At 42.8% G+C, this 10,144-nt stretch overlaps 1 pseudogene; it reads left to right on the top strand.

The window, feature by feature from the left end:
- The window catches only part of LOC115305109, a 2,262-nt pseudogene extending 500 nt beyond the window's left edge, over positions 1 to 1,762 (top strand).
- Positions 1,763 to 10,144: the final 8,382 nt, after the last annotated feature.

The raw sequence follows: 10,144 nt of genomic DNA, 5'->3' as shown, positions 1-10,144 counted from the left end.
GGGCCAAGTTGCAGCTCCAGGCTCAGTCCCTGAGCACGGTCGGGCCCCGGCTCGCCTCCGAGTACCTGACGCCCGAAGAGATGGTGACCTTTAAAAAGACCAAACGGAGGGTGAAGAAGATCCGCAAGAAGGAGAAAGAGGTGGTAGTGCGGGCCGATGACTTGCTGCCTCTCGGGGACCAGACTCAAGATGCGGACTTTGGTTCCAGATTGCGGGGCCGGGGTCGGCGCCGAGTGCCTGAGGCAGACGAGGAGGCCCCGGAGGAGGAGGAGAAGGAGCCGGCGCCTCAGCCCCCGCAGTCGGACGACACCCGCGTGGAGAACATGGACATCAGCGATGACGAGGAGTCTGGAGCCGCGCTGGCCTGGTCCCCGGAGGTGCTGGAGGAGGACGAGGCGGAGCTGGAGCTGCAGAAGCAGCTGGAAAAGGGGCGCCGCCTGCGGCAGCTGCAGCAGCTCCAGCAGCTGCGGGACAGCGGCGAGAAGGTGGTGGAGATTGTGAAGAAGCTGGAGTCCCGCCAGTGGGGCTGGGAGGAAGACGAAGACCCAGAGCGGAAGGGGGCCATCGTGTTCAACGCCACATCGGAGTTCTGCCGCACCCTGGGGGAGATCCCCACCCACGGCCTGGCCGGCAACCGCGAGGAACAGGAAGAGCTCATGGACTTTGAGCGGGACAAAGAACGCTCGGCCAACGGTGGCTCTGAATCTGATGGGGAGGAGAACCTTGACTGGAGCACAGTCAACCTGGACGAGGAGAAGCAGCAGCAGGATTTCTCTGCCTCCTCCACCACCATCCTGGACGAGGAGCCCGTCGTGAATAGAGGCCTGGCAGCTGCCCTGCTGCTGTGTCAGAGCAAAGGGCTGCTGGAGACCACGGTGCAGAAGGTAGCCCGGGTGAAGGCGCCCAACAAGTCCCTGCCGTCGGCCGTGTACTGCATCGAGGACAAGATGGCCACCGACGACAAGTATAGCCGGCGGGAGGAATACCGCGGCTTCACCCAGGCCTTCAAGGAGAAGGACGGCTACAAACCCGACGTGAAGATCGAGTATGTGGACGAGACGGGCCGGAAACTCACGCCCAAGGAGGCTTTCCAGCAGCTGTCACACCGCTTCCATGGGAAAGGCTCAGGCAAGATGAAGACTGAGCGGCGGATGAAGAAGCTGGACGAAGAGGTGCTCCTAAAGAAGATGAGCTCCAGCGACACACCTCTGGGCACGGTGGCCCTGCTCCAGGAGAAGCAGAAGGCCCAGAAGACCCCGTACATCGTGCTCAGCGGCAGCGGCAAGAGCATGAACTCGAACACCATCACCAAGTGAATCCGTGGACATCCAGGACAACCATGAAGAGGCCACCCTGGGGGCGTTCCTCATCTGCGAGCTGTGCCAGTGTATCCAGCACACGGAGGACATGGAGAACGAGATCGACGAGCTGCTGCAGGAGTTCGAGGAGAAGAGCGGCCGGGCCTTCCTGCACAGGGTCTGCTACTACTGAGCCGCCGGCGTGCCCACCTGGGGCCGGCTTCCTGAACTTCCCCTTGTTAATACTGTTTCCTCCCTGGTTCTCTGTTTTTACTTTAGGTGTTCTGCTGGCGGACGGCAGCAGTGCCCAACAATCTGAAAACCAGCCCGCTGGTGGGGCAGACCTGAGAACCCGGCGTGCACCCCCTGCTGGAGGAAGGTTCCTCGGCCTGGCTTGTGGCTTGGCACCCCCCACCCCTCCTTATCTTGTGGGAATAAAACATGCAATGGGGGAAAAATAAAAAGGTGTGCGCCCTTTCCTGAGAGAGGGGGTGAGAATGGGGTAGGGCGGGGAGCACAGAGAGTGGAGGCAAGGCAAGGTTTCGGATCAAGCCGCTCTGCTCCTCGGGCTGTTTTTCTATCCTTAACAGATCCCAGAACAAAACTGCACTGACATCCCAGATGGCATTTTAGTTATCAACGAGCTTTGATTCAAATAGCTAGGTCGAAGGAAAGAACAGTAATGACATTGTATTCTAGCTCTTGGAATCCATTCCAAGTTTTAATCACATAGACGGTTCCCTTCAAAATATTCTTGCCCATTCCATTTTGCAGTATTTGAAGTGATACATCCAGTGCCACATGTTGAGGCATTTATCCAATTCGTTTTCTACACCTGAAAAATGCAGGGAGTCAGCACATATTAGGCCCGCCTGCTGCCACAGATCCTTCCGGAACCACGATCCACACTGAGCATTAATGACTGCTTTTTTCATGCACTCCAGATGCAGCCTTGGAAGAGTTTTCTGGGCATCCATTGAAAATCAATCAGATTTGACACTTAAGATGAAACTTATTCCTCATCCTGGGCATGCCCTTGCTGATCATAGATTTAAGATTTATAATTTTAGCCATTCATTAGCACCCCTCAAGATCATGATAGCTTAGTCACATAGTTGAATCACTTATGATGAAAAGATCCCTCAGCTGATGAGTGAGCCTAACCCCTCCCAGTATCTGCATCTCAACACAACTTTTGATCTTTCTTTCTCCTGCTTTAAAAAAAAAAGGGGGGGGTTTATGAGAACAAATATGGACTGTGGTAGTATTTATTGATATGGAGATTTCATAAAGGCTCTTATTAATTAAAAATCCACTATTATAACAATTACTATTAGTAGCCATGCATACCACCTCCCCAATTCTAAACTCATTCATCCTATACTGTTATTATCTCTATTATCTCAATGACGTGAATATTCAAACATTTGTTCAAAACAGAAACCTGGAAGCCAAGTTTGAATTGCCCTAACACCTCACACCCCAATCCATGAGAACGTCCTATAGATTCTATCCCCAAATATACCATGATCTGTTCACTGATCACCGCCATCTTGGTTCAGGTCATCATCGTCTCTTTGCTAGAATGCTGGTCTTGACTGATCTCTTCTACCTCTTCTACTCCACTTTCCTTACCTCTACTCTTCTACTCTATTCTCTATTCTGTAGCCACAGAGGTCTATTTGAAAAGTGAATCTGATCATGCCTTAACACCCCACTACCAACTCTCTCACCACTAAATACACATTCACATGCACTGAAAATCTTGTAATATATCCCCACTGTATGCTCAAAGTGTTGGTCTGCAACAAGGCAAATAATTTATACCAGAATATAAATTATAAAACAGCACACTCCTTTTTTTATTGAGCAACTCTTACAAAATGTGTGTGTGTGTGTCTGCATGTGTGTTTGTATAAGCTCAGTGACAAGTGTTCTAGGTGACATAACAGATTTACATCTGCACAAGCTCTTTTTCTTATCACAAATGAGTAGCAGTTTGCCCACTAGCAACCCACATTCAGACCTCAAGCTCAGTAGCAGTCTTCCCAGCCCCAAATAACGAGGCCCCTGTCTGTCTCTCAAACTTGATTTTGAGCCCTTCTTCCTTTTATTCCTCAGCTCCAACCAAAATGCACTCCTTTTGGCTTCTAGACATATCCATGTTGTCTTATAGACATAACCATCATAACCATCACCTCTCCTAGAGACCTTGAACTTGTTTGTCCTCAGCTGAGAATATCTTTCCCCTGACCTTTTATTTATGTATTTGTTTTCATTATTTTCCCTTCATATTTCAAGACCTTTTATTTAAATGATACTTCCTCTGGGGCACGGGGGTGGCTTCGTCGGTTGGGTGACTGACTTTGGCTCAGGTCATGATCTCATGGTTCATGGGTTTGGGCTCCATGTTCGGCTCTCCGCTGAGAGCTCAGAGCCTGGAGCCTGCTTCAGATTCTGTCTGCCTCTCTCTCTGACCCTTCCTCACTCACATTCTGTCTCTTTCCCTCTCTCAAAAATAAACCAATAGTAAAAAAAAAATTTTTAATAAAAAATTAAGTCCAAGGGCTGGACTTCCTCAGGGTCTCCTTCCCTGGCCATTTATGGAGAGCTTCCTCTTTATTCCCTATGATCATTTGGTCTCCAATTTGACACCATTCATTTCATTTGCAAGTCCATATTTATATGTGTGTTGGGCTGCTAATTGTCTTCTTGAATAGACGGGAGGCTCCATGAAGTCAGAGCCCCTATTAGTTTCTCTGGTTTCACTGCCCAGAGAACCACTGCTTTAGGCATGGCATATCTCTCAAGTGTGTTATGGTAGATGGAAACTTAACAAAAACACCATTGTGACACTCCAAGATGTTAATTTATTTCTTCAAGGCTTTCCAGGATCCTTGGCAAAAATCTGAATAAGAACTAAATTCTTGCACCCAGGTTGCCCAATCTACAAATTTACATTTTCTGTCACTTTATAATTGCAACAAGTCTCAGCCAGTTTAAGGTTAAGCAACCTAAAGGAGAAACAGAATTACTTCATATGTGTGAACAACTCATTATCCTCACTTAGGATTTTCTCTCCCTGAATCACTGCAATGCTTTCATCTGCATTTATGTCATTGTCATTCTCCTTATTGACCCCATCTTACAACAGCTAAAATTCATTAACAGCTAAAAATTTAGGTGCCAAGCACTGAAACCTCCTCAGGGAACAAGACCACTCCGACTCACCTTCATGGAGCTCATGGTTCAGCAAGAAAAACAGACAGTAAGCAAGTAATAAACTTGCAAAGAGTGGTGGGTGGGGAGAACACAGTGTTTCAGGAGGTGCACATTGAGGGACACTAACCGTATTTAGGGATCAGAGAGGATTGGCCCCCAAGGACAAATAAGGGGCAAGTAATGGAGGCAGAGGAGTGATTCAGACAGCAGTGAGGCTGGAAAAGGCCAAGGAAAAAGGGCAGATTTGTTAAGTTCAAGTACAGTGGGGCTGGACTGCAAACTAACAGGAAGGAGAAGACGAGGAATGAGGCTGGTGGGGAACCTGGGGCCAGATCTTCTGTGGCATGGCCAGGACCTGGGACTTTATCCTTTTCTGCCAGGGCATGACACGCAATGCCTCCTGTCTCCAAACCTCCTACCCATAAATTACTTACAACAATATTGGGCATGAAGCACTTGTCCCCAGGTTAAGGACTATTAGAGGTTCATTAAAGAATATGAACCGGGCGCCTGGGTGGCTCAGTCGATTGAGCATCCGGCTTCGGCTCAGGTCACGATCTCATGGTTCATGGGTTCGAGCCCCGCATCCGGCTCTGTGCTGACAGCTCAGAGCCTGCAGCCTGCTTTAGATTCTGTGTCTCCCTCTATCTCTCTCTGACCCTCCCCTGCTCATGCTGTCTCTCTCTGTCTCTCAAAAATAAATTAAAAAAAAAAGAATATGAACCAATGAACAAAAAAACCTGAGGCAATGTTAGCATCAGAGGAAGAAAAAGTATAAAAGAAAGGACATGCAATCCATACTCTATGTGGCTCAACTATGAAGAATATTTGTGTGTGTGTGTTTGTGTGTGTGTGTGTGTCACTAAAAATGATTTTACCAAATCTGAGAAATGACTCTATTTGAAACATTTGGAGGCAGTCAATAGATAACACTTGAAACTGGAAAATCAAGAAATATCTGTAGAAACAGATATTAATCATTAATCATTATTTAGAAATAAGAAAGTTAAGGCAAACCATAAGAGACTCTTAAATACATAGAACAAACTGAGGGTTGATGGCAGGGGGAGAGGGGAAAATGGGTGATGATGGCATTGAGGAGGGCACTTGTTGGGATGAGCACTGGGTATTGTATGTAAGCAATGAATCACGGGACTTTACCCCAAAATCCAAGAGCACACTTTACACACTATATGTTGGCCAATTTCACAATAAATTATACTTTTAAAAAAAGAAATGAGAAAGTTCATACCCAAATAAAGAGTTGAAAGATTTGTAAGCAGTCACTTCTGAGGTAAGGAACTAGAAAAGGGAGATAAGTTGGGCTAAGATACAGTCAGGTAGGATTCTTATTTTATTACAATCCTTGTATATGCTTTACTTCGCTATTTTTGTGATTACAAGCTCTGTATGTGTGGCTTTTTGACAGAGGTATAAATTAAACACACACACACACACACACACACACACACACACACACACACACACACCTAACAAGTACTAATGTAAAGAGAAAAAAGAAAAATGAATAGAGGGCAGTCATCATGCCCCCTACCCACTTTCTCGCAGATGGTTCTATTGATGAGTCATTCCTCTATCTGACTTGCTCGGGTTCCTAGACCAATCAGGTCAGCAGCAAAAACACAATAGTCCCTTTTGCTGGACGTCATGGTCGGGCTGCCAGACAACCTTTGGATTTGTCGAGCTGTGGCAATTATGGTCAACTGCCCATGCTCCCAGTTGGCTCCATCTAATGAGGTCCCAGGACAGATCAGGGCCCTGGTGAAGCAAATCTTTCAGGAGTTCCGGAGCTCTGAGGGTCTTCAAAGGAAGCCAGGACTTGAGGGAAGTGTGAGCCCCATGAACAGGAAAACAAGATCCAAAGATGGAGCATCAACTCGCTTCGATTTGGCTGCTCGTTCACTCATGGGAAATCAATGGACTCCCCAGATGCTGAAGTGTTAGAACTCACTTCTTCATATCCCGCTAGCTGGAGATGTGCGATACTTAACAAGGACAAAACTCCAACAATCTTTTACTACCGATGAAGGAGAAAAATAGTGAGACCAAGATCATAATTGAAACAATCCTTGAAGAGGGGAAGCTGTTTTTAAGCATTTTCAAGGACTTGAGAAGGACACCTTTTACTGACAGTGTTCATTAAAAACTGTTCTTATTTATTAAAGCAATTCCCCTAATTTTCTCTACTGGACAAAATTTTATCAGGCAACTTTCAGTGACTTGATATACTTGAAAGAACAAAAAAGTGCTAAAATGTTTTGTAGATGAGGATTTTTTTCTTCTTCAGAATAAATTTACATGTAGTGTTATAAGTTAAGTGTTACATATCCTAATGCATTTCCCTGCACTTAATGTCGGGGGATATTTACCTCTTCTGAGTACGGGACATTTTTCTTTTACTAAAAACAAAATATTTTCCCAAAACAAATGTCAACTGTTTCCTCATTATATCTTGAAAGAATAACTTCCATGTAAGTGAATGTTCATGTCAAATGTCATTAAGCACAAACAGAATAAGAACTAAAAATAGCTCAAATATTGTCAAAAAATAGCTACATCTTATCAACGATCTTGCTCTAGCCAAGTTCCCCATTAATTACACAATCTATATTTTGGGAAAGACAGAACCTAATTGTTTCCAAACAAAATTTCAAGCCTGCATAGGGTTTCCTTTCCCTGGTTGGTTTCAGTTTAATGAATTAATATTTTAAAAGGGAGAATGCAGAAAGAGGGGCTTCTCCACACCCCTCTCCTCACTTAACATGTGCATTTTATCAAGGGTTGTAATTATAAAGTTGCATGGGTAATTTTCATTACGATCACCTCTGGAGAGATTTCCATTTTTTTTAGGACATTACTTTCATTTTTTGCCTTACATTTTGTATGGACAGATTACAAACAGCAAATGCCAACCTGGAAAAAAAGATATTTAATGATATATGGGCCTGAAAACAAAGCAAAAAAAAAATTTTTTTCTAACGCAGCTCAAGCACTATTGTATTAAAAAAATTATCTGTTCATCCAATCACCTCTTCTACAGCAAAAAATGCAAGTTACTCATTTAGGACACCAAGTAAACTTTTCCTGAGTTGGTGAATGTTGCTTAATAGATTTGTCTAGTATCCTTTTAAAAAGCACCACAATTTTAAAATTCAAAGCATAGTATGTGAACACACGGGGAATATGAAGAAGTATAAGACACAGTTCTTATTCTCAGGCTGCTTAAATTGACAGAAATCATCTTACTGTGGGCATTTTGTTTCAATGGAACTAGACTTCTCTATTAATAAGTCACTTACAACTCAGATGAATTTCAACACTGGTCATGTGAACAATTAAAGGCATCAAGGTGGCAGAGAGAGAAGCGTAGTGATGGGAACAGATCTACACTAGATCTTGGCATTTTACTGGTGAAACACCCTCAAAATGGGATCCTTTTACAGACAAAAAACCCAACACATAAAGGAGGTCAATAGTTTGCCCAAGGTCATGTGGTCAGGAATTAAATCAAGGCAGTTTTGGGTTGCCTGGGTGGCTCAATCGGTTGAGTGTCTGACTTCAGCCCAGGTCATGATCTCATGGTTCGTGGGCTCGAGGGCCGAGTTGGGCTCTGTGCTGACAGCTCAGAACCTGGAGCCTGCTTCAGATTCAGTGTCTCCCTCTCTCTCTGCCCCTCCCCCACTTGTGCTCTGTTTCTGTCTCAATAACAAATAAACATAAAAAACATTTTTAAAAATCAAGGCAGTTTGAGTCCAGTACATGTGCTTTTAACAAACATGAGTAGAGTGTTTACACCACTTTGGTTTAAATGTGATTATGTCTCGCAGAGACACATTTTTGTATGGGAAAAAAAGGTGTGTGTGTGTGTCTGTGTCCGTGCATGGGTGCACATGTGTAGGTACTGATGTCATTACACATGTCTTCTCTGGATGGAAAGACTGAATGATTTTTTTTCCCTTCTTACTTATGTGAATTTATAATTTGTAATTATCATGGGTGTGCACTGCTTATGTAATAAAATAAATACAGAATTTTATTTCAAAAATAAAATTAAATAGTAACAATTCAAGTTGATTTACTTAATGACTAAGTGAAGCCAAAGGACTCTATTCTCCCACTATTAATAATAATAATAATAATAATAATAATAATAATTGTTTAATAATAATTTAAAAAGATACAAATAACTGTTTGCAGGTATTTTTTCAGGAAGAACATCAAGTCCTGTACTTGTATTATTTCCTTTAACCCACACAATTTTTTTTTTCAACATAGATGTTGTTATTTATCATCCTCCCTTTACAGCCGGTGATGATGGTGAGAGACAGAGAATTTGTTCTCAGTCCCACAACACAAGTGATAAATCTATACTCTGAAGCCAATCTCCAGAGTGAAAATGCCTAACTGTCATGGCAGCATCCGCTCCCATGAAGAGAAGGCATTTCCTACCCTGGCAGCTCTCCATCCTGAGGGCTGAATCTGGTGTCAATCTGAAGTCAAAGCTAGACTGCTGGAATATTTCTCTCAATTCCTGTCTTAAGTAGAAAAGCCATTTCAAAGGTCTCTTGATGCAGGAAGAGGTTTCTTCTTAATCTTTAGTATTTTGTAAACATAAAACACTTCAACAGCCAAAATATTTCTCAGTATGTTATGGTCAATTTGTTTAATTTTCATAAAACAAAATACAGAGCCCATGGTTTTAAAAAACACTCCCATGATTTAAATTGTTTTAAATCCCAAATTTTAAATGTTTGCATTTCATCCTGAAACACAATTTAAGATATGTTCAGGCTAACTCTTATATTTGAAGCATTATATAATCACCTACCCATCCAATAAGAGGATATAAGATTCTAAATAACCAAAAGGATGATTTGAGGGAGCAAATTTTTTAATATTATCCTGGAAGAGATAATTATGGAAATTTAGATGTGTAATGGCATATGGATTTTTAAATAAATTATTATGAGACATTAATTAATCCTGAAGTTTAAGAACTTACTCATGAGATCTGTTCACATATTTTGACAATATGTATAAAGTTTGGATGTTTTCAATCAACCTGATGCTAACAGATTCTCAGATTCGACAAATAATATTCTTCTAGGACGTTGTTGGAAGTATTCCTTAAATTGTAGGAGCAATGGTATATACATGGTTACAGAGTGGATATTAAGCTATTTTGTTATTTTGTTTTGCTTGCAGTGATGTTTAACTAAATAAATATCTCCTGAGGCCAATTGTTAAGTGGCGGCAAAAATCTCTGCCATGCTTACCATCTAGTTCTTAAGACAGGATGCAAATATAGCCTAAGATAATTCTTTCCAAGTGAGCGTTTTGTGAATAATTGAATACATTTCCTCCTAAGAGCAATTTAAAAGATTTCAAAGCTGGCTTATTATGAAAGAATCTCACTTTCTCTTGCAGAGCCTTAATTTCATTAAACTCTTCATGTTTTTATCCCCCCAGTGGGTTACTTAGCCCGTTTTCCTTTCCAGTACACAGAGAGAATTGTTCATCTATATTTCTTTAGTATTGGACAGCTCCGTGATACATTTCAAGCCCTAACCATACATGCATGTTAAAAAATAATTATATACTGC

This window comes from Suricata suricatta, chromosome 10, assembly GCF_006229205.1.
Source record: "Suricata suricatta isolate VVHF042 chromosome 10, meerkat_22Aug2017_6uvM2_HiC, whole genome shotgun sequence".
NCBI lineage: Eukaryota > Metazoa > Chordata > Mammalia > Carnivora > Herpestidae > Suricata > Suricata suricatta.
The sequence above is the reverse complement of the archived record's forward strand: the minus strand, read 5'-3'. Positions and strand labels throughout refer to the sequence as shown.